This window comes from Lissotriton vulgaris, chromosome 7, assembly GCF_964263255.1.
Source record: "Lissotriton vulgaris chromosome 7, aLisVul1.2, whole genome shotgun sequence".
In the NCBI taxonomy this organism is placed as follows: domain Eukaryota; kingdom Metazoa; phylum Chordata; class Amphibia; order Caudata; family Salamandridae; genus Lissotriton; species Lissotriton vulgaris.
In genome coordinates, this window is record NC_141695.1 from 17540480 (window position 1) to 17565487 (window position 25008).

General features: G+C 50.2%; 1 protein-coding gene across 1 annotated transcript in view; it reads right to left on the minus strand.

Moving 5' to 3' along the window:
- The window catches only part of LOC147700534 (uncharacterized), a 105825-nt gene extending 82207 nt beyond the window's left edge, over positions 1-23618 (minus strand). The window contains exons 1-2 of the mRNA XM_086929689.1: positions 23475-23618; positions 13275-13350 (exon numbers count right to left, since the gene is read on the minus strand). The gene's annotated coding sequence lies outside the window, so the exon portion shown is untranslated. The remainder of the gene's footprint in view (positions 1-13274; positions 13351-23474) is intronic.
- Positions 23619-25008: the final 1390 nt, after the last annotated feature.

Here is a 25008-nt window from a genome sequence, read left to right on the forward strand (position 1 = left end):
TGCGGGATCTTTGCAAGTTACAATGATGCAGTCACCGCGTGTTGTTTTCCTGGTTTTGCCTATCCAGGCTACCCTACGTGCTGACGTAATTCCTCCTGATAGATGGGATTCAAGAGGTCTATTTATGCTAAGCCACTGCATGGCCTTGTTTTTAAGTGACCAAGCAGTTTCTGGGATGTCATCTACTAACTCGGGTACTCCTGTTAGAACTATTGTGTATGGAGTAGCTTCGGGGGGCAAATGGGCAGGGCGTCTCACTACTGGGTATTTTTTCTGGGCTGTTTCTGTTACGTTCTTGGGTGTTTTTTGAGGGGGTGGGGAGTTCATGAGCTGGGAATCAGGTTTCTCCTGGGGGACCCTACTAGGGTCTGAGGCTTGTGCTGGACATGGGGTTCGTACCGTGGCCTTCCCTTTATTATCTGCCTGCTGTACTTTTTGTGTTGTCTTCTGTTGCGGTGGTTTGTCCTGCTGGGGGTGAGATGTATTTTCTGTTGGTTTGGGTATAACAGACAGTGAATTGGGGTTCTTTTGTATTATAGCTGTTGCATTTGTAGGATTAGCTGCTTTCTGAGTATGTTTTTGGGTTTGCTTTTTTGGTGGGTGTATGGTATTTCGCTGGCCCTTTACGTCTATCCTGGTGTTTGTATCTAAAAGAGTAGCTGATATTATTGTTAGTTGGGCCTCGAGGTTTCTTACGCTCAACTGGATAGGTTTAAGGTATTGGTAAAGTAAGTCTTTTGTAGTGGTTAGCACTTGTGACGTAATTCTGCAGGTCTTGCATTGCTCGGCTGCGTTGCTGTTGCTGGATATTGGCTTGTGCGGGAGGGTACAGTCGGGAATGTGCAGTATGCTGTTGGAGCATGGAGAATTTGGATTGGTCGTTGGTGCACTTTGTGTTTCACCTCTGAATGAAAGTCGGGTTTCCGATGTTTCCTTTTCTTTCTCGCCATATTGGGATAAAGTGTTGGAAATTTGGGTGCCTTCTTGCGTGTGACAACCAACTAGATCTGGGGTTGCTTCCAAGTCATCTGATGACAATGAAGGATCCGACTCAGAGTGCGTAACTGACAGATCTACTACTGATGGTACGGTGTTAAGTTCAGTGGTTGGAAGGAGCACTAGAAGTGAACTGTTTTGGGAGGTTGGATTAATTGGGGATGCAGCGTTCGCTATGGCGCCGAGAGATGAGCGCTTGGCTTTTGCGCTCATGAGGTCCATAGAGACTCTCTTTTCCATCAAGGCTATGCTTTGGTCTATTGTTTCATGTACCCGCGATATGAATAGGTCGATGGGGCCTGTTACCTGAGCTACCTCCTGCGCGTGTTTGGATTTCGGTTTGGGTTTGGAGGTGCTTCTGGTTTTTGGCGGCATGCTGTTTATTGCCGGTTCGTTGATGTAAGAGAGATGGCCCGGTCCGGTCTCTATCGGGCACTAACGGGCAACAACGGGCCCGCCCTTGGCCCGGGCTTCGCCCCGGGCTGCGTCCCGCGCGCGTCCCGCGCAGCGGGTGCCGCGAGAAGTTATTGCGCTTCGCTGGGGGCGGGGCACTGGAAGGGGGCGCGGCTCTCACAGGAAGAGGACCAGCTGGAGGTGGTGAATGCTGGTCCTCGCAGTCCTGGGGCCGGCGCCTCGTCCTCCTCTGCGGCCCCCTTCTCCCAGTCGCGCTGCGGGCTTCTGAAGGTGTGATACGCTACTCCTGTAGCAGGAAACGGGAGCTGGATCAAACAGTAAGTCCTTAGGCAGTCGGGCTGATTCCACGAGTGGCACCCGCGCAGCGGGTGCCGCGAGAAGTTATTGCGCTTCGCTGGGGGCGGGGCACTGGAAGGGGGCGCGGCTCTCACAGGAAGAGGACCAGCTGGAGGTGGTGAATGCTGGTCCTCGCAGTCCTGGGGCCGGCGCCTCGTCCTCCTCTGCGGCCCCCTTCTCCCAGTCGCGCTGCGGGCTTCTGAAGGTGTGATACGCTACTCCTGTAGCAGGAAACGGGAGCTGGATCAAACAGTAAGTCCTTAGGCAGTCGGGCTGATTCCACGAGTGGCACCCGCGCAGCGGGTGCCGCGAGAAGTTATTGCGCTTCGCTGGGGGCGGGGCACTGGAAGGGGGCGCGGCTCTCACAGGAAGAGGACCAGCTGGAGGTGGTGAATGCTGGTCCTCGCAGTCCTGGGGCCGGCGCCTCATCCTCCTCTGCGGCCCCCTTCTCCCAGTCGCGCTGCGGGCTTCTGAAGGTGTGATACGCTACTCCTGTAGCAGGAAACGGGAGCTGGATCAAACAGTAAGTCCTTAGGCAGTCGGGCTGATTCCACGAGTGGCACCCGCGCAGCGGGTGCCGCGAGAAGTTATTGCGCTTCGCTGGGGGCGGGGCACTGGAAGGGGGCGCGGCTCTCACAGGAAGAGGACCAGCTGGAGGTGGTGAATGCTGGTCCTCGCAGTCCTGGGGCCGGCGCCTCGTCCTCCTCTGCGGCCCCCTTCTCCCAGTCGCGCTGCGGGCTTCTGAAGGTGTGATACGCTACTCCTGTAGCAGGAAACGGGAGCTGGATCAAACAGTAAGTCCTTAGGCAGTCGGGCTGATTCCACGAGTGGCACCCGCGCAGCGGGTGCCGCGAGAAGTTATTGCGCTTCGCTGGGGGCGGGGCACTGGAAGGGGGCGCGGCTCTCACAGGAAGAGGACCAGCTGGAGGTGGTGAATGCTGGTCCTCGCAGTCCTGGGGCCGGCGCCTCGTCCTCCTCTGCGGCCCCCTTCTCCCAGTCGCGCTGCGGGCTTCTGAAGGTGTGATACGCTACTCCTGTAGCAGGAAACGGGAGCTGGATCAAACAGTAAGTCCTTAGGCAGTCGGGCTGATTCCACGAGTGGCACCCGCGCAGCGGGTGCCGCGAGAAGTTATTGCGCTTCGCTGGGGGCGGGGCACTGGAAGGGGGCGCGGCTCTCACAGGAAGAGGACCAGCTGGAGGTGGTGAATGCTGGTCCTCGCAGTCCTGGGGCCGGCGCCTCGTCCTCCTCTGCGGCCCCCTTCTCCCAGTCGCGCTGCGGGCTTCTGAAGGTGTGATACGCTACTCCTGTAGCAGGAAACGGGAGCTGGATCAAATAGTAAGTCCTTAGGCAGTCGGGCTGATTCCACGAGTGGCACCCGCGCAGCGGGTGCCGCGAGAAGTTATTGCGCTTCGCTGGGGGCGGGGCACTGGAAGGGGGCGCGGCTCTCACAGGAAGAGGACCAGCTGGAGGTGGTGAATGCTGGTCCTCGCAGTCCTGGGGCCGGCGCCTCGTCCTCCTCTGCGGCCCCCTTCTCCCAGTCGCGCTGCGGGCTTCTGAAGGTGTGATACGCTACTCCTGTAGCAGGAAACGGGAGCTGGATCAAACAGTAAGTCCTTAGGCAGTCGGGCTGATTCCACGAGTGGCACCCGCGCAGCGGGTGCCGCGAGAAGTTATTGCGCTTCGCTGGGGGCGGGGCACTGGAAGGGGGCGCGGCTCTCACAGGAAGAGGACCAGCTGGAGGTGGTGAATGCTGGTCCTCGCAGTCCTGGGGCCGGCGCCTCGTCCTCCTCTGCGGCCCCCTTCTCCCAGTCGCGCTGCGGGCTTCTGAAGGTGTGATACGCTACTCCTGTAGCAGGAAACGGGAGCTGGATCAAACAGTAAGTCCTTAGGCAGTCGGGCTGATTCCACGAGTGGCACCCGCGCAGCGGGTGCCGCGAGAAGTTATTGCGCTTCGCTGGGGGCGGGGCACTGGAAGGGGGCGCGGCTCTCACAGGAAGAGGACCAGCTGGAGGTGGTGAATGCTGGTCCTCGCAGTCCTGGGGCCGGCGCCTCGTCCTCCTCTGCGGCCCCCTTCTCCCAGTCGCGCTGCGGGCTTCTGAAGGTGTGATACGCTACTCCTGTAGCAGGAAACGGGAGCTGGATCAAACAGTAAGTCCTTAGGCAGTCGGGCTGATTCCACGAGTGGCACCCGCGCAGCGGGTGCCGCGAGAAGTTATTGCGCTTCGCTGGGGGCGGGGCACTGGAAGGGGGCGCGGCTCTCACAGGAAGAGGACCAGCTGGAGGTGGTGAATGCTGGTCCTCGCAGTCCTGGGGCCGGCGCCTCGTCCTCCTCTGCGGCCCCCTTCTCCCAGTCGCGCTGCGGGTTTCTGAAGGTGTGATACGCTACTCCTGTAGCAGGAAACGGGAGCTGGATCAAATAGTAAGTCCTTAGGCAGTCGGGCTGATTCCACGAGTGGCACCCGCGCAGCGGGTGCCGCGAGAAGTTATTGCGCTTCGCTGGGGGCGGGGCACTGGAAGGGGGCGCGGCTCTCACAGGAAGAGGACCAGCTGGAGGTGGTGAATGCTGGTCCTCGCAGTCCTGGGGCCGGCGCCTCGTCCTCCTCTGCGGCCCCCTTCTCCCAGTCGCGCTGCGGGCTTCTGAAGGTGTGATACGCTACTCCTGTAGCAGGAAACGGGAGCTGGATCAAACAGTAAGTCCTTAGGCAGTCGGGCTGATTCCACGAGTGGCACCCGCGCAGCGGGTGCCGCGAGAAGTTATTGCGCTTCGCTGGGGGCGGGGCACTGGAAGGGGGCGCGGCTCTCACAGGAAGAGGACCAGCTGGAGGTGGTGAATGCTGGTCCTCGCAGTCCTGGGGCCGGCGCCTCGTCCTCCTCTGCGGCCCCCTTCTCCCAGTCGCGCTGCGGGCTTCTGAAGGTGTGATACGCTACTCCTGTAGCAGGAAACGGGAGCTGGATCAAACAGTAAGTCCTTAGGCAGTCGGGCTGATTCCACGAGTGGCAGGTCATCAAGGGGAGCAGTGGCCTCCTCAGTGAGCTCCGGGACGGTCAGCGCAGGTGCTCCACCCACCTATCTAGGGGCTGGTTTGCCACGTACTCGGCCTTTCCCCTTTTTAGCAGCTGGCTGGGCCATTATTCCTTTTAACCTAGGTCTGTCTGCCAGGCTATCGGTGGGGGAATCAGCCCTTTGTTAGGGGACAGGACACTGCCTATTCAAGTGAAGTGTTAACCCCTTCCTTCCATCCTGACCGAGCAAGGTAATCAGAATGGTAATGTTTGTAGATGGGTACTCAGATACACCTATCCTTCCTGTGTTGAGGCTGTCTCAAAGGAATGTACAAAGTGTAGCTGTCAGCCACCACAGCCGTGCATGGAAAACAGGATCTCGGGCACACAGAGCAGTAAGGACAGAGAAAAGTCTAATAAGAGTGTCATTTCTCAAAAAGTAATGTTCAATCCAACTTCACCAGTAAGTGGAATTTATCGTTAATCCAGAGATAAGAAACATGAAAAAGCTATTTCTCTCCGATCAGGAATTACCACTCAAAATTGTATAAGGGAATTTCCAATGCTAACCTATGAGAGGAGTAGGCCTCACAGTAGTGAAAAACAAATTACATTTGTTGTCACTACTAGGACATGCAAAACATAAAAGTGCATGTCCTACCTTTTACTTACATAGCACCCTGTCCTTAGGGCTACCTAGGGTCTACTTTAGGGGGTGACATATACAGTAGAAAGTGAGCTTAACGCTTTGCAAGTAGTGTTAAATGCCAAATCGAAATGGCAGTAAGCTGCACACCCACGCACTGCAGGGGCAGACCTGAAACAGCTTTGAAAGGCTACTTTTGTGGGTGGCACAATCAGTGCTACAGCCCACTAGCAGCATTTAACTTACAGCCACTGAGTATATCATATATGGACTTACAAGTAAATGAAATATGTCTATCAGGTATACACCAATTACACATGTTTAGGGAAGAAGTACATGCACTTTAGCACTGTTTAGCAGTTGTAAAGTGCTCAGAGTCCCAAGCTCAACATAAAGATTCAGCAAAACGTGGAGGCTAAAAGCAAAAAGATTGGGAGAAGACCACCCTAAGGCTGACAGGTGTAACACGTGTCTACCCAAGCTGAAAAAGTGGGGAGAATTACCCAGGGCCATATGTATGAAGCAAATTTGCATTCGCAAACGCCGAAATTCGGTGTTTGCGAATGCGAATTTGCAAAATGGTATGTATAAAGGAAAATCTGGTGCAAAATAAGGATTCGCAAAATTTGCGATTCCTTATTTTGCAATCCAATTTAAGGAATCGCAAATTTTGCGATTCCTTAAATGCAATGTATGAAGCAAAAAAAAAATTGCAAATTGTCCTTAAGGAATCGCAAATTACCACCAACTTCAAGTTGGTGGTAATTTGCGAATTCCTTGAAAAATGCCAATTTTTGCATTTTTCAAAGTGCCATGTGACGCACATACATGCCCTTAGGGCATGTTTGTGCGCCACATGTGCATCCATGCTTATATCAGGGGTGCAACAGGGTGTCCTTTGGACACCCCTGCACCCTTGAAATTATTCTCAATTTGAGATTTTCAAATTGCGAATCGCAAAATTGAGAATACCTTCTCATTCATTCCCATGGGCCTCCTGGCCCATGGAAATGAATGGGAAAGTATTCCTTAATTGCGATTCGCAATTTGCTAATCGCAATTAAGGAATACTAAGAATTCGCAAAACAATTGCGAATTTGTACATACATACCAATTTGCGATTCTGAAATAGCGATTTCTAAAAAATCTCTATTTCAGAATCGGAAATGGGTACCTTGATACATATGGCCCTCAGTCTCTTGCAGATGTCACTGACTATGTCATGAGTGATGTAATATGTGAGGTCATACGCAGTGCATTTCGGGGCGGAAATTATAGTTAACCCAGGAAAATATAACTGCCGAATTTCTATGGTTTTTGGCGTTTTAAATCTGAGCCTAACTATAAAGTCACTGTAACCTTTGTTTACATATATATACCATATCCATTCTACTGGTGGTAGCCAGTAGGTCAGGGGTCTTCAAACTGTGGGGCGCGACCCCCAGGGGGGCCGTGGAGCGATGCAAAGGGGGGCGTGCCTTCACAGTGTCACTTCTGCCCTGGCCTCCAGGGCTTCAGCCCCCCTCCTCCCCCATCCTGTGTCTCAGCCCGGGCTGCTGCAGTGCAGCTCGCGCTTCTGGGGCCTCGGCTGGGCAGTGTCTGGAGTCTTATCTCCGGACCAGTTTTTCACAGGTCTTTAAAGACCATTATCATATTTACATGCCTTTGTTAACTGATTACCAAAGCTTAGTTTTTTTTATGGTTCCAGTACCCCCTGGGCCCCCACTCTGCCTATTCCTTACATTTGATTTTTACACTTACTGCTGTAGTGTGAGAATGCATTTAATGAAAAGAAATATAAAGTTGGGTTGCCAAAAGAAACATGCCTGTATGTGTTGTTTAAAGATCCTGCAGAGACCTGCTCTTGACACTAAATTGAGTTATAAATAAAAAAAGTATTTATTAATTAGTGAAGTGACTTTTCTGTCTTTATTCTCTTTAATTATTAGTCATGGATCATTGAGGCATCCCTAGAACACAATTAAAAGTGCTTTCTATTTATATTTGCTGTTCTAAGTATTCACAGATAAGTGCAAAAAATACAGCTGTAGGTGACTGCTTATTTCTGGGCCATCAAAATAATGAGCTGGTAACCCTAATCATTAGACTGGAAGTTTGTTGCAGGATCAGCACATTACTTATTTCCTCCACCCTCGAACCCTGATTAATGTCATTATAGCAATAGTTTAACTTATATCTGAAACCCTATGCTTCAAGTTTCTGGGAATGCACCCTGCTTTCAGACTACTCACTTCTCATTCTCGCCTTCACTTTCATGTTCACCATGCACTCCCAGCGATCACAATGCACTCACACTGATCAAAATGCAGTCACAACATTCACCCACTCACCCTGCACTCCCAGCGATCGCAATGCACTCACACTGATCACCATGCACTCATAGCGATCACCATGCATTCACACTGATCACAATGCACTCAACACTGATCACAATGCACTCAACACTGATCACAATGCACTCAACACTGATCACAATGCACTCAACACTGATCACAATGCTCGCACACTGATCACCATGCACTCACAGCAATCACAATGCACTCACACTGATCACCATGCACTCACACTGATCACCATGCACTCACACCAATCACCATGCACTCACAACATTCACCCACTCACCCTGCACTCACACTGATCACCATGCTCGCGCTTCTGGGGCCTCGGCTGGGCAGTGTCTGGAGTCTTATCTCCGGACCAGTTTTTCACAGGTCTTTAAAGACCATTATCATATTTACATGCCTTTGTTAACTGATTACCAAAGCTTAGTTTTTTTTATGGTTCCAGTACCCCCTGGGCCCCCACTCTGCCTATTCCTTACATTTGATTTTTACACTTACTGCTGTAGTGTGAGAATGCATTTAATGAAAAGAAATATAAAGTTGGGTTGCCAAAAGAAACATGCCTGTATGTGTTGTTTAAAGATCCTGCAGAGACCTGCTCTTGACACTAAATTGAGTTATAAATAAAAAAAGTATTTATTAATTAGTGAAGTGACTTTTCTGTCTTTATTCTCTTTAATTATTAGTCATGGATCATTGAGGCATCCCTAGAACACAATTAAAAGTGCTTTCTATTTATATTTGCTGTTCTAAGTATTCACAGATAAGTGCAAAAAATACAGCTGTAGGTGACTGCTTATTTCTGGGCCATCAAAATAATGAGCTGGTAACCCTAATCATTAGACTGGAAGTTTGTTGCAGGATCAGCACATTACTTATTTCCTCCACCCTCGAACCCTGATTAATGTCATTATAGCAATAGTTTAACTTATATCTGAAACCCTATGCTTCAAGTTTCTGGGAATGCACCCTGCTTTCAGACTACTCACTTCTCATTCTCGCCTTCACTTTCATGTTCACCATGCACTCCCAGCGATCACAATGCACTCACACTGATCAAAATGCAGTCACAACATTCACCCACTCACCCTGCACTCCCAGCGATCGCAATGCACTCACACTGATCACCATGCACTCATAGCGATCACCATGCATTCACACTGATCACAATGCACTCAACACTGATCACAATGCACTCAACACTGATCACAATGCACTCAACACTGATCACAATGCACTCAACACTGATCACAATGCTCGCACACTGATCACCATGCACTCACAGCAATCACAATGCACTCACACTGATCACCATGCACTCACACTGATCACCATGCACTCACACCAATCACCATGCACTCACAACATTCACCCACTCACCCTGCACTCACACTGATCACCATGCACTCACACTGATCACCATGCACTCAAACTGATCACCATGCACTCACACCAATCACCATGCACTCACACCATTCACCCGCTCACCCTGCACTCACAGTGATCACAATGCACTCACACTGATCACAGTGCACTCACACTGATCGCCATGCACTCACAACATTCACCCACTCACCCTGCACTCACAGTGATCACAATGCACTCACACTGATCACAATGCACCCACACTGATCACCATGCACTCACAACATTCACCCGCTCACCCTGCTCTCACAGTGATCACTCTGCACTACAAATTCGCTTCCATTGTTCACTCTGTACCTCACCCTGCAGTCACACGAGCACACTTCTCACCCTGCACTCATGTGACACTTCACTCACCTGTCCCCCCCTTACTGCTCAATCTGTAGCTCACTCAAACAGGGCCATCACTAACCATGCACTAATTCGTCCCACTCTGCACTTACAGCCAAACCCAAATTCATATGGTCACCTCACTCTGCAGTCACTCCTTTTACCCTACTCTCACACTGTTGCATTGCTCACCGTGCAGTCACACGGGCACTCTTGTCACCCACACAGTGCAGAAGGTTAAAGTGCCTGGTACAAAGAAGATGTACCATGCACATCACAGAACTAGGTATGAGTAAACTATGAGTAGCGCTATAAAAAATGAAATGTTTGTCAGACAGGTGCTATAGAGAGATGAGGTGTATTGTTGGTGAGTGGTAGTGAGGGAATTCATGGAGAAGGTGGAAAGACTGTTGCACCATGTGCGACCAGTGCTTGGACAAGACCTGGCTGGGAGTGTTAATACCCCCCCACCCCCTCCCACCGAAGTTCGGGTCTAGTGAATCCCTGCTTCTGCCTATTATTTACATTTGTAGTGCACTACTGTAACCATCTGCCTGCAATGTGAGAGAGGGATCCGGGGTTGGGAGAGGAGAGAAGAGAGGGATGGAAGGAAGGGGGTGATGGGAAAGGGGCATGGGTAAACTGCTTAACTCTGCACAAGACCGCCACGGTTTGAATACACCCTTGCTGCTCCCGGCCATGGCCAGGTGAGCTTCTAATGTGCCAGCGCGTATTCCTGCGGATTGGGAGGCCCTTCACAGAGGTTGACTAGACATCTTTCTGATGTTAATTGCTATATTTTGGGTATAAACTGGTACTGATGGGGTGAAATCTTCCCTCAATTTCAAGATGATATTCTGGCCATTTCTAGTTGGATGAATGCGAACTACCTGCAGTTGAATTCATCAAAAACTGAGGTACTTCTGATTGGCAAGGATACATACAAGTGGGATGATCATTGGTGGCCCTCCATCTTGGGTCCTTCCCCTATTCCCAAGATGGAAGTAAAAAATCTGGGTGTGACTATGGACAACTCCCTCACCCTAGAGTCACACGCAAAAAAGGTGGCTGGCGTGTGCTATGGTCGCCTTCGGTCGCTTAAACCCATTTTGGGCTTTTTTGACCCATCTGTACGTCAGACAATAGTCCAAGCCCTTGTTATATCACATATTGACTATTGCAACGTACTAATGTTAGGTTCTAATCGGACAGCTATTAACAGACTCCAAAGGGCCCAAAATGCAGCTGCCCGTATTTTGTGTGCTCTGCCCAAACACTGTCATGTGTCTCACATTTTCTACTCACACAATTTAGTCAAGCCTGTCGCATAATTTGGTCCTCACCTTCCTCATATCCTAGAGGTTTAGACATTTTTGTCAGGAGGGGGTCCTTATGCTTGAAAATGTTGACAGGGGGGTGTCGGCAACCAAAAGTTTGAAGACCTCTGCAGTACGTAATTATAGCTAGGATCTAGCAAATAGCTATGGCACAGTTTGATGACATTTTCTAAACTAGTTTGCCAGTCACTTCAGCTGCTGTCTGGTAAGTTTAGAGGTGATTCGTCAAGCGGGGTTGAGAAAAAGGGGAGGGGGAGGGTTGTCCCCAAAAAAGGGTTCCCATGCAATTTCCAAAATGGGTTGTAGACAAGTCTACATCCAGAAACACTTAATGGAATTGCACTAAATTTGTCAGAAAGCTAGATATTGGTCTAGAAAGAGTGCTTTTAGTGCTTTGATATACATCTGTTCAGTAGTTTCGGAGTTATTAAAGAAAAAAGACTTATGTCTATCTACAGATGCCGATCTACGAGCCAACAGCAATGCCATAATCGGCTGGCCGCAACCTGAGAGAAAAGTTACAGCCACCATTAAGTGAATCAGGACACAGTTCCCAGGAGACAGGGTGGGAATAAAGTCTAGATAGGATATAAGAGGTCACGATAGAGGTATTCTGGCCCCATTGGACTTATGGAAGGTTCTGTGAGGGACTTCTCTTGGGCAAGAAATTGTCCAAAAATGTTTTTTTGGGGGTAACGTGAGGATTTGCATATCCACTTAGTGCAACCCCCGGTGAATCCACGGATCTAGATCGCAATTTTAAAAAAACATATACCCACTAATAGACCAACTTACACACCCAGACTACCACTAACACACCCACTCACACATCCATACAGCCACTCGCACACCCAGAACACCACTTGCAGACCCAGAGGCACTCACACACCCACAAACACACCTATACAGCCACTCACACACCCACACAGCCACTCACAGACCCACACTGCCAGGCACACATACACTCAGACCACCACTCACACACAACAATTCACACACCCACACACAGACCCACCCAGCCACTCACAGACAGTCACATACACATACCCACTCACGCACACTACCATTCAGCCACTTATGCCCACTCACAGACCCACATATACAGGCCACTACTCACATACCCACTTACACAACCTGCAGTCATTCACACATCCACTTACTCACACAGGTTACAGGTACGTTATAGGTTAGGAAACAGAATTGAGAAAATGTAGAAATTCACTGAAAAAATTAAGTATACACGGACATTATAGATAGCAAATAGCAATAAAAAACATAGAAATTCACTGCAAAAAAAAGGTTACAGGGCTGTCATAGAACGGTTTAGCAAATAACAGGGGTAAAGTTTAAGGGGTTACAAGACCCGACCAGGACCCTTTATTCAGTGTTCCAGAAGTAGGACCACCCGTCGGGTGACAACACCCCTAATGCCATCAGATAACTGCAGGAGTAGTATGAGAACGAAAGGCAGTAGCTGAGTTTTTTTTTGTCTTTTGGGAATAAATGCCCAAAGAGTTCCCTGCATCTTTGATCAGTTTTTATTGGGAGCATCAGGATTTAGAGCCAGATGTGAAAGGAAACACCGTGGGCACGTATTTTGCCCCAAAGTGGCTGCACGCCAGGGGCTTTCTCCAATAGACAACATTCCATCTCATTTTTGTAGCATAATACGCAGGGAGAAATTCACCGCAGTGACTTTTCTTTGAATTTCTTTGTGTGATGATACTACAAAAACGAGACTGAACAATGTCTATTCTGATTCCTTGCCCTGAGAAAGGGATGTTATAGTTAGGTTCAGATTATTTTACACATAAAACCATAGAAAGTAAGTAGTTATAGTTATCTCACAAATCTATAACTCGGCATTAAGGTAACTATAACTTTCGCCTTCGCCACGCAATATTAAATATCCCACATGTTACATCAGTCATAACATTTTCTATGACATCATTGATATTATCACTACAACATTTGCAGATAACATTACTGTTAACTGATAACAATTAACAGTAATTAATTACTGATAACAAAACTGTGCATGGCGGGGGCGTGGGTGGACTAGAAAGGATATGGGTCCGAGGCCTGGAATTTAGAAAGAGCAGAACAATGATCTCCCACAGCCTTGTCTCTCTGCTACATGCCCAAACCCCAGCAATGCCCCAACCTGTAGAGTGGTGTTGGGGAGAGCTATCAGGGATTACTTGGCCTATGGTCCTTTTGAAAGGCACACCCCTAAACCTCAGCTTTCAATCTTCATTAGAGCCCAGTCCTGCACATGATTTGTTCTGCTGGTCATGACCACTGACCACCATGGCATCGTGGGTGCAGTTGTGTTTAAACCGTACCCATGGCATGGTCAGTCCCTTGGCTATCTTCCACCAGAGGGAGGGTCTGCTCCATGTCTTCATCCTACACCAGCTTACCTGCTTGAGACCACCCAGAACTCTGTTTCCAACTTTGTTCTTCAAGTGTTTATTTGGGGATATCTCGTCTGAAACCCTGCAACAAATAAGACAGACAAAACAAGAAAGAGGTTTGTGCAAGATACAATAAACGTACATGCATGCAAAAGACAAAGGCGAGGAATCCTGAGAAGGGGATTCAAGGGCGCGTCAGCAGTTATTTCTGTACAATGTACCCAGACACAAAGTTAACAGTATTTGTTCTGCACTTTGTAGGCATTTCAGTAAATGGTGGACAGAATACCTGGATACACAAGAGGTCCTCAAAGGAGAACTGGCAAAAACAGAAGGTTAAATAAATTATTTAGAGATGATCATGGCAATTCGTCAGTACCGTGAAAGGGGAAACCTAAACTACTCAAGAGTAGGTCGGTCCTGAAGCCATGCCTTACCCCAGCCCATTAACAGTATGTATTATACCTTGAAGCGCTTGCTATATGTACCGACCTGGAGGGAACAATAAAGCAAAAAGAGCAACAATAGCATTCAACTGCAACTCTTTGGTGGTGAATTTATGTACGCATGCAGTGCATATGTCTGACTGCATGCATCGGATAAATACCTTGTGGATACAATAAAAATAGTAGTGGCAACAGTGGTGGAAAGTATATTGTCTTACGGGTAATGCGAGTGTGATCACACAAAAATGGCCGTCTTTTGCCTTGGGGTGAAGCCCACGATGTGCTATGGAGTCTATGGGCCCCCCATGCTCAGTTCTGGAATACAAAATAGGTTAGTCATAATAATCATACGTCTTACTGCTGAAAAGGTGGGCTTTGGTTCCACATACAGTTTCAACTGCCTCCGCATCCTCCGCAAGACCCTCAAATGGATTCCCCCTGACTGCAGAAAGACCGTCACCCATGCACTCACACCAGCAGGTTGGACTACGGCAATGCCTTATACGCCGGAATCAACAGAGGTCTACTACACAGACTCCAGACGATACAGAGCGCCGCCGCCGCCAGCCTCATTCTTTGGACGCCACGCCACGCCAGCTCAACTGGCTCTCCGTCGAGAATAGGGTCACCTTCAAACTCCTCACCCATGCATACAAATCCTTCAACAACATTGGACCCAAATACGTCAACGAGAGAGTCTCCTTCCACGTACCCAAAAGGAACCTCCACTCCGCTGACCTCACCCTGGCAGAAGTGCGCCGCATCCACAGAACCGGCGGGAGGGCCTTCTCCTACATCGCAGCCAAGACCTGGAACGAACTCCCCGTGCACATTAGATGCTCCCTAACGCTGCAAACCTTCAGGAAGGACCTCAAAACCTGGCTCTTTGAATAACCCGATGCTGCGTCTGATCCGGAACCCCCTCAGCACCTTGAGGCCCTCATGGGTGAGCAGTGCGCTTTACGAACCCATGATTGATTGATTGATTGATTGATTGATTGATTGATTGATTGAATGTCTGTGGGCTCGGCACACAGGGTGTGTGCCGTGTTGTGTTTTCACAGTGGTTTGCACCATCTCATGCAGCCCGCAATGGCGGTCTGCATGTCTTTTGAGTGTGGGTCCCTTAGGGTGGCGCAATACGTGCTGCAGCTGTTAGGGACCCTTTTTAGTACCGTTGCCGTAGGTACCAGGGGTACCATTTACTAGGGACTTATAGGGGTACCAAAGTCCTTGCCAATTGGGGTACAACATTTAGCTTATTTTAAGGGAAGAGCACGGGCGCAGGGGACCTGGTTAGCAGGGATCAAGTGCACTTTCTCTCACAAAGCATCAGGACACCAGGCGAAAAGTGGGGGTTGCCGTGTCTAAAAGAGACACTTCCTGCAACAACCACGTATGCAAGTGAGTCTGTATGTGTTACAAGTTGGCCTCGAGGCTCCCAGTCTCTGCTGCCCGAGTGTGTCTTTGAGAGCGCACCCACCGCAGCGCCGGCAAGAGTGGAGCAAAGAGGTTCCTTTAGGGGCTGGGCCAGCCACATCAAGGCTAGAATACTCCACAAGATTGATTGCAAGGCACGTGGAAAGAGGTTGTGGGGTGGCATGCTGATTAAACTATCACCTTTGCTGTTAAAGAGACAAAGAATTACAAACACGCTCTGTCAACTTTCATCGACTAATTTGCTTGAGCGTTCTGGGACTACACGATAATGCGGGAAAAATCCCAGAATGCGTTAGTCTAACCACTGATGCGTGAGAGTTGGCACAGCTGCACAAACAAGAGTCTACCACATCTGCAGGGTCTGCCCGGACAGTTTGTTTTGTTCCAACTGAAAACACTTTCCAATGAACATTCACCATCCCTGTCTTTGCGGAGATCGCCGCTACTCAACCCCCACAACACACGCGTGCCACTGTGTGGTTTACTTTCGCAAAAGTTGATGACAATAGCTCTGCACGGCACAGTGCACTGTCCCTGTGTGGCGTCAATCCAGTCCCCAACTCTGTTCCGTAAAAGTAAATAATGTTAATGTCTACCTGCACCAGCAGCAGCGGCAGAGCTGCCAGCATCACATCCTCACCAGAGGGCCCCATCCTGGGGGTCTCATCATCATCAGAGGGCCCCATCCTGGGGCTCTCATCATCATCAGAGGGCCCCATCCTGGGGGGGTCTCATCATCATCAGAGGGCCCCATCCTGGGGGGTCACATTCTCACCAGAGGCCCCCATCCCATCCTGGGGGTCTCATCATCATCAGAGGGCCCCATCCTGGGAGTCTCATCATCATCAGAGGGCCCCATCCTGGGGGTCTTATCATCATCAGAGGGCCCCATCCTGGGGGGGTCTCATCATCATCAGAGGGCCCCATCCTGGGGGGGTCACATTCTCACCAGAGGGCCCCATCCCATCCTGGGGGTCTCATCATCATCAGAGGGCCCCATCCTGGGGGGGGTCACATCTTCACCAGAAGGCCCCATCCCATCCTGGGGGTCTCATCATCATCATCAGAGGGCCCCATCCTGGGGGGTCAAATCCTCACCAGAGGGCCCCATCCCATCCTGGGGGTCTCATCATCATCAGAGGGCCCCATCCTGGGGGTCTCATCATCATCAGAGGGCCCCATCCTGGGGGGGGGGTCACATCTTCACCAGAAGGCCCCATCCCATCCTGGGGGTCTCATCCTCCCCAGAGGACCCCATCCAGGGGGGTCACATCCTCCCCAGAGGGTCCCATCCTGGGGGGTCACATCCTCACCAGAAGGCCCCATCCCATCCTGGGAGTCTCATCCCATCTTGGGGGTCTGAGACCCCCCCCACCAGGATGGGGCCCTCTGATGATGATCAGAGGGCCCCATCCTGGTGGGGGGGGGTCTCATCCTCCCCAGAGGACCCCATCCTGGGGGGGTCACATCCTCCCCAGAGGACCCCATCCTGGGGGTCACATCCTCACCAGAGGGCCCCATCCCATCCTGGGGGTCTCATCATCATCAGAGGGCCCCATCCTGGTGGGGGGGGGGTCACATCCACACCAGAGGGCCCCATCCCATCCTGGGAGTCTCATCCTCACCAGAGGGACCCATCCTGAGGGGGGGGGGGTCACATCCTCACCAGAGGGCCCCATCCTATGGGTTCAGCTCTTCAGGGGAGCTCCCTCGAGGGGCGGCAGTAAACATTAAATAACCCAAGACAGACAATATTTAGGCAGCTGGAGAAGGAATAAACTGGATCCCACCGTGGTTTATGTTCTTTAAGATATTTTTTATATAATGGGTCCTCACTCTGTAGGTTCTCGGCTGCAGTGTCAGGACAGCGGGGGATCAATCAATCAGGAGTTTGTTAAAGCGCGACTACTCACCCGTAAGTGTCTCATGGCGCTAGGGGTGGGGGGGGGGGGTGCAGGTTCCATTCCATCAAGGAGGGGGGTCTGTCGAAGAGCCAGGTTCTGAGGTTTCTTGCGAAGATGGGGAGCGATGTTGTCTGTCTGAGGTGGAGCAGAAGGGCGTTCCATGCTTTGGCCGCGAGGAAGGAGAAGGAGTGGCCTCCCGATCTGGTCTTTCTGGTGCGGGGGACCACGGCGTAGGAAAGCTGGGCTGATCATAGGGTCCTTTGGGGTGCGTGGAATTTGAGTCGGCTGTTCAGGTATGCTGGTCCGGTGCCGTGGAGGGCCTTGTGTGCGTGGGTGAGCATCTTAAAGGTGATTCTCGCCTCGACGGGGAGCCAGTGGAGTGTGCGCAGGTGCTGGGAGATGTGGCAGTGTTTGGGCAGGTTGAGGACCAGTCTTGCGGCGGCGTTCTGGATGTTCTGTAGATTGCGGATGAGGTTTTTGTTTATTCCGGCATAGAGTGCGTTGCCGTAGTCGAGTCTGCTGGTGACCAGGGCGTGAGTGACTGTCTTTCGGTGTTCGAGGGGGATCCATTTGAAGGTCTTACGAAGGAGGCGGAGGGTGTGGAAGCAGGAAGATGAGACAGAGTTGATCTGGCGGTCCATTTTGAGCTCGGAGTCCGGGATGATTCCCAGGTTGCGTGCGTGATCTGTGGGGGTTGGCGGGTTTCCGAGGGCGGTGGGCCACCAGGTGTCGCTCCAGGCATTGAGGTTTGGGCCCATGATGAGTACTTCTGTTTTGTTGGTGTTTAGTTGTAGGCAGCTGTTTTTCATCCATTTGGCGACGGCTTCCATGCCTTCTCGAAAGTTGCGTCTGGCGGTGTTGGGCTCGTTGGATAGGGAGAGGATGAGCTGGGTGTCGTCTGCGTATGACACAATGTTGAGTCCGTAGGTTCTGACGATGGGGGCAAGTGGAGCCATGTAGACGTTGAAGAGCGTCGGGCTGAGGGAGGAGCCCTGGGGGACTCCGCAGGTGGTAGGTGTGGGGTCCGAGAGGAAAGGGGGGAGTCTGACCCGCTGAGTCCTGCCAGAGGAAGGAGCAGATCCAGTCGAGGGCCTTGTCCTGGATTCCTGCATCGTAGAGTCTGCGTATTAGGGTGCGGTGGGAGACTGTGTCGAACGCCGCTGATAGGTCGAGGAGGATGAGGGCTACTGTTTCTCCTTTGTCCAGTAAGGTGCGGATGTCGTCTGTAGCGGCGAGGAGGGCGGTTTCCGTACTGTGGTTTTTTCTGAAGCCGGATTGGGAGGAGTCGAGGATGTTGTGTTCTTCAATGAATGTGGCGAGTTGGCTGTTGATGGCTTTCTCGATGACTTTCGCTGGGAACGGGAGCAGGGAGATGGGTCTGTAGTTTTTGAGGTCGGTGGGGTCCGCTGAGGGTTTCTTTAGGAGGGGGTTGACCTCGGCGTGTTTCCAGTCGTCGGGGAACGAGGCGGTCGCCAGGAAGCGGTTGATGGTTTGGCGGAGCATGGGTGCGATGGTGTTGGCGGCTCTGTTGAAGATGTGGTGGGGGCAGGGGTCCGTGGGGGCCCCTGAGTGGATTGACTTCATTGTCTTCAGTGTGTCTTCGGTGGTGAGGGCTGTCCAGTCATCAATCGCTGGTTTCCGGGTGTCGGGGGTGGTTGGTGAGGGTTCAGTGTGTTGGTTGTCTTCGTCGAAGTTGTCGTAGATGCTCTTGATTTTGTGGTGGAAAAAGATGCTGAGTTTGTCGCAGAGGTCTTGTGAGGGAGGGATGTCGGTAGACTCGCTGGTGGGTTGGGCGAACTCCTTGATGATGCTGAAGAGTTCCTTGCTGTTGTGTGCGTGGGTGGAGATTCTGTCTTCAATCGAGGGAGGGGGGGGCACAATTCATGCAAACAATTTATTCCGCCGCCCCCCAGTCCACACTCTCAAGAAACAAGCATTTGCAATGCAATAGATCTCGCAAACCTGAAAATTTGAGCTATTGGCTCTGCAAATAATAATGCAATGCCAAAAGCTCAAACTTTTAGTAATGCAAGAGCTATTCCACTGCAAAAATTTTTTTGTTTTTTTTAGGCACGGGGAAGTAAGTGATTTGCACAGAATCACAGGACATCGTGCGTCCCTGATGAGACTCGAAGACAGTTCCCCAGCTTCGAGGTTGACCGCTCCAGCCGTTAGGCCACATACTCTCCTACACCTTCACAGATATTCCAAGACAACCCCTTAGCTCCATGTTCAAAACTGGTTAGGTGCTTACCAACATAAAGGGGATCTTTGATGCACCAACTGACTTTCAATCTTAAAGCAACAATGTTAACATTAATACCAATATAATAAATAAAAGCCTGCTTTTTAAAATATCACATTCGCGTTGATTCAACAATTAAAAGGGGGTGTCACAGGTTTTAGATGCAGATCATGTTCCACTGCTCTAGCGACACCTACAATGGCTTAAAAATGACAGATTTGTGAATTTCTTGTCACATCATCATCTGTGGTAAACGGCACCAGGCACACATTTAATGACTTCAAATGTGCGGGAAGCAAATTGTGAGGAGTGTTTTTTAATGACTCTGGCAGAAACGCAAAGAACGTCAGCCCGCCGTATAGCATAAAAAATAATAATAATTGTCACGTTTAAAATGTAATTTTACACATGGGAAAAGATGGAGCTGTCATATGCCGATCCGACCGCATCCACACAAAATAAAGCAGCGGGCAGTAATTCACCACGTTGCGAAATTGTCACTGGTGATAGCCCTTAAAGGCTCGAAAGCTTCGCGGTTTCTTCCAGTCTGGTTGCAAAGAATGTTTTGTCATTTGTGAGACTGGCTTCATTAGTGCAATTAGTCTGGTTTTAAAGTGGCTCTCTGCTAAAACGGTCAGTTTTTAGGTCTCGCCTAGGGTCGCTGCGCATGCGTTGCTCGCTCTGGTGAGTTCTATTGTCGTCAAGCCAATTTCAGAAGTGGGGGGGAAGCTCCGCCTCTGCTTTTCATTGGCGCGCGTCACACTTTATGTTAAATGCGTACCTTTGATTTGCAGTAAGGCTTTTTGCTCCCCTCCCTGTCTCCTTTCCGGCTTGCCCACCCAGACTGGAGATTGTGAACGCACGCGCACGACGTCTCCTTCGCTCGCGCACAGCATCTCGTCCGCTTTGTTTCCTTAAGGTAACAGCATTGGCATGTCCCCGTGCTCGGTCCTCCCATCCAAAGTGGATATGTGCAAGACGCAGGAAAGGGGATGCTTCTCCTAGACTCCCGCCAGAATGAGGTGCCTTCCCCCCGCGTCACTCGTCGTGGTGCAGTGCCTCCTCCAGCTCGTGAGTCTGCTTTTGTTTTAATTATTATTAGTGGGAGATGCCCTGGCAGCCCTTCTCCGCTATTAAATGTCTTTTAGATGTTTGGAAACGTCACTACAGGGATTTGCAGTACAGGGCAACTAAGATTGCAATTTCTGAATGGGGCTCGTTGCACGCTGGCTTCTCTTTGTAGGAGGCATGTTTTCTTCTGACATAAAAAACCGATACCACAGTAGATAGAAGTTATGCCACTTGGCTTGCAACTGAGGAAAGTTTTACAGCGCTCTCCAATAACTAAATCGCTTTGTGGCATTGTGCGATATATCTCCGGGGGTATGGTGTTTGAATTGTGGCTCGTGCGTGAGTGCAGCACGTGTGTTGACCGTACATTAGCAGTGTGCAGCTGCACCCATGTGCATCTAATTGTGTTCAGAGCAGTTAACTTCTTCCAAACCTACATGTTCTTTACACGTATGATAGAGGTACCACCAGACTGGCGCCTGGTTATGTTTTATGCAGCCGGTCCCCTGAAAGCTCCTGCGCTCCCCTCTCAGTTCATGTGACCTCTGACTACCTGGATATCTTTAACTATCTTTGTCAGATATTGTACAACTCTCATGACTAATATACAGCGTTCATGTCAATTAATGGCTACAAATAGACTATGAACTGCATTCAGTGTATTAAAGTAACAAGTGTATACGAGGTTTATCTCTTTAGGATTCGCACATATTCAAGCAACAAAAGGTGTGCCATTCAGATAGCCCAACCACGCCCTCTTAGTCACCAGTCAATTCTAACACGAGCACGTGTTTCAAAATGCCACTGAATGGCTGTCCAAGGCCATGTGTGCTTTCACTTTCCAAGCTGCCCGGAACAATGGCAGCCCCTTCTTTAAAATGAAATAGGTCTTGCATATACAAGAGTTTCAGGTATTGGCATTGTAAATAATAATGCCTTTTATTTATGTGTTAATTATCAAAATCGATAAATAAAAGGCATTGTCATTTGCAATGCCAATAGCGTAAACTCTTGCAAATGCAAGACCTACTTTATTGCAAATGCTTGTTCCTGTTTACATCAGACTGAAAATATTTTAGCCGCATTTATGGTTGCGCTGCAAATAAATAAAAGATAAAAAGCGGACACCACTACTAAAGCTGGCGTCGCACCAGCACTCTTTAGATAAAGGGAGCAAAGAGTTCTCAGAAAGGCTAATGCAAGCTAATCGGTGAAGGACACAGTAAAAGGTCCAGTCCTGATGGGCAATTACAAATGCAGACAAGGTGTTACTAAGGAGGGACTAACAAGCCTGTTAACAAATCAGAAGCAACCATTTAGAAAGGACAACAATTGGAGCCAATTGGAAAGATGGGCGGAGAGTGGGCGGAGCTTCAAGTCCATACCCGAGCCCCCCGTGCCTCGCAGCAGCGCATGCGCTGCCCAGGCTCGACCTAAAAAGGTCTAGTCACATTAATGATCCACAAACTTTTGGTATGCTGCCCCCCCACTTTATGCGATTCTACAGTAGCTCTGTGCTCGTTATAAAGGTAGCTTCAACTCTGCCCTGTGAGTTCAGTGAACAGCAGCTCGAAACAAGCCTGTCTGCGGAGTCTGCATGAGCTCTCTGTCGCGTTGGTGCTGCTAGATCGCTAGGAAGGGCCGGCTTTAGGGCAGTGCGACTGGTGCCGCCGCACCGGGCGCTGACCTGTGGAGGGGGGGCGCTGATCGCAGGAGGGGCGCTGTATTTAGTAATAAGGTATGATTGGAGAGATGAGGGGCACTTTTGCCCGGTGGTAGTAAGAGAATCTGAGGAGGAGGTCTTAGGGTGTGGGGGTGCTAAAAAGGATTGTCGCACCGGGCGCCGCCAGCGCTAAAGCCGGCCCTGTCTCCAGGCTTGTTTTTTCATTTGGCCTCTCTATTTCTTGCTTCCGTTTCCTCCTGTTCTGGTTAGTTAGTTGGGTCTTGTGTTTGTCTCGCGTTGCCCTGCCTCACTGTGGGCCCGATTCACAGACCTAACTTAAGACAAAATCCTAAACTTACTACCATTTCGGTATTCACAGAAGTTAGGACTCCTAACTTTAAGACTCCTAAATGCCTTCTGTGATTTCCAAAAGTCTTAAAAATTTGATTTTTTCTCAGTTTAGGAGTAGTAAAGTTAGGACTCCTAAACTGAGAAAAATCCTAACTTTAAGACTTTCGGTATTCACAGAAGAATTTAAGAGTCCTAAAGTTAGGAGTCCTAACTTCTGTGAATACCGAAATGAGTAAGTGCCGTTTGTGAATACCAAAATGGTAGTAAGTTTCGGATTTTGTCTTCAGTTCGTTCTGTGAATCGGGCCAGAGGCTGTGATTTCTTTTGCTCCCAGCTCGGAGTGAACATTTCCTGCCTTTCCTGTTATGCAGACGCCTCGCATATTCCCGCCCTTCCCTTGTTAATAAAGCAGATACCCCGAGCCCCTGCTTAACATGACTGGCAGGCCTCAGCAGGCGCTAAGGACGGTGGGACAAGTCCACAGGCTCCAAACTCACTCAGCAGAGCTTCTAGGAGCAAGCAGCACCCCCTCCCTCCTCCATCAGGGGGCAGCAAATCGTGGTCCAAACATCAAGTTGGAATAAGACAAGGTGTCAGGGTATTAAACATTCAAAAGCGCGTCTTTGTTGAACACGCAGAAGGGTTTCACCCTCGAGCATCGAGTTAGATCCGTGCACTGCGAGGCATGTATTCAAAGTCATCACTTTTGTGCATTCACTTAGAATGACTCAAGCGCCTGGTTTGAGGACAGCGCTATGAATGGACTCAAAACAGCTCGGCGTGTGCACTGTATGAGCATAGTAGGTTCGTACTGTGCGCGCAGCGACATGTTATTTAACAAACAGGAGTTTTTAGCGCTGGCGCATCCTGACACTTGAAGGGACAGCGCGCAGGGGGGCTCTGGGTGAATCGAAGCCTGTTTTAACCCTTTCCTCCTGGACATGCTCGGCTGCACCCCCACCAGGCCTCTCTGTTAGCTTTGATGGCTCGGCTCGGTTTGGGCTCGAGGGTCCAGCTGGGGCCGGAGCCAGGCCTCTCTGGGGGGCATGCCCCCCCCCCCCCTCCTCTGACAGGGGCTGCACTCACCTGGATGACGCAGACACGTCCAGAGGTTTGATGGAGAATCCCCTTCTTTGCTCCTCGCCCAGTTCCATCCAGAGGCCTGCAGAGCTGCAGAGGCCGCGTCTGTCTGTCTGTCTGTCTGCCTGTACAGTAAAGCCTCACCCCCGCCAGGCAGGAAGGAACATGAAGTAAACATGTGGTCGAGGCACAGGAAGCGAGCAGGCTTGCGGGGGGGGGCAGTGGAGGGGGAAGTTCAGGCCCCAACTCGAGCTGACGTGGACATGGCAGAGCGAGACACGGAACAGAGAGCGAACACAAGAATAATAAACACCCCCCCCCCCCCCCCCCCCAAAAAAACGAAAAAAACAAAGTTAAGGCACTTCATCGCAAACAAAGCCTGCCATGGGCTTGGAGCGAATACGTTTGCCACAAAGTGGTGAACTGCTGTTCACATTGCAAGCTCCAGCACCAGGCGCTACAACATATCACCCCCAAGGGGGAATCTCCCCTAATACAGCCAACCCAGGGCTGCTGATGCAATGACATAGAACAGCTTCTGATGCATGAATGTCCCGTCCTGAGTGAGTATCTGCAGACAAGATAATGCAGGCGCAGCCACATTCAGAGAGGAACAGGGGCGAGTGCGAAAACTGGCCACAGGTTTAAGGTTCCAGACCTCGACATCAGATCACTGTACAGCATTCCTCAGGACTTTCATAACTCTTCAAGGCTCAAAGAGCCGGCGTCCCCCCTTTCTAGTTTCCCAGGGCTTTTGAACTTTGACCAACCTTGATGCAAACACTTTTGGAATGATGTTTTCAGTCACTCATCTCTTTATACTTGTTCTGCCTGTTGACAATCCTAGACCTGATAACACCAACTGGCAGAGGACTGGCAGCAGTTTCCAACAACCATTCTCGGTTGTACTTCGTTCTGGCCCCACGTCCACGCATGACCTCAAAAGGAGACACGTCCACAGCATCATGAGGGCTGGTCCTATACATCCACATGGTTTTAAAGACTTGAACTTCCCCATCACCACCATCTTTAACACTCTGTTAAATCTCTCAATCATACCATTGCCCGAAGGTTTGTAAAGGGAAGTTCTTCTTTGTCTGATTCCGGTTTTCCTGAAATAATCTTTGGTAATGTTAGACATGAATTGGACAAAGTTATCTGAAATACCTTGGACCGGTAACCCTTCCCTAATAAAAGTTCTGTAAAGAAATTTCAACACTTCATCAGTTGTTGTTAATTTTTATAACAGGCCACCTAGAAAAAACGTCAGTGAGCGCTGTGACATAATTTGCTTCCAAACCGATAGGACCCATGATATCAATTGCAATGGTGTGGCACGGTTTGGTGGGAACAAAAGACGCACACATTTTGGGTCTCAAGGTAACCAAGGATTTATCCGAATTAGTGCACAGCAAACAATCACGCACAATTCTCTCAATAAGAACATCAATACCAGGCCACCAGAACCATTGTTTGACTCTCTGCTCGGTCTTGACGATTCCGCCGCGCTCCTCATGACAAGGGCTAGCGATCTTCGATC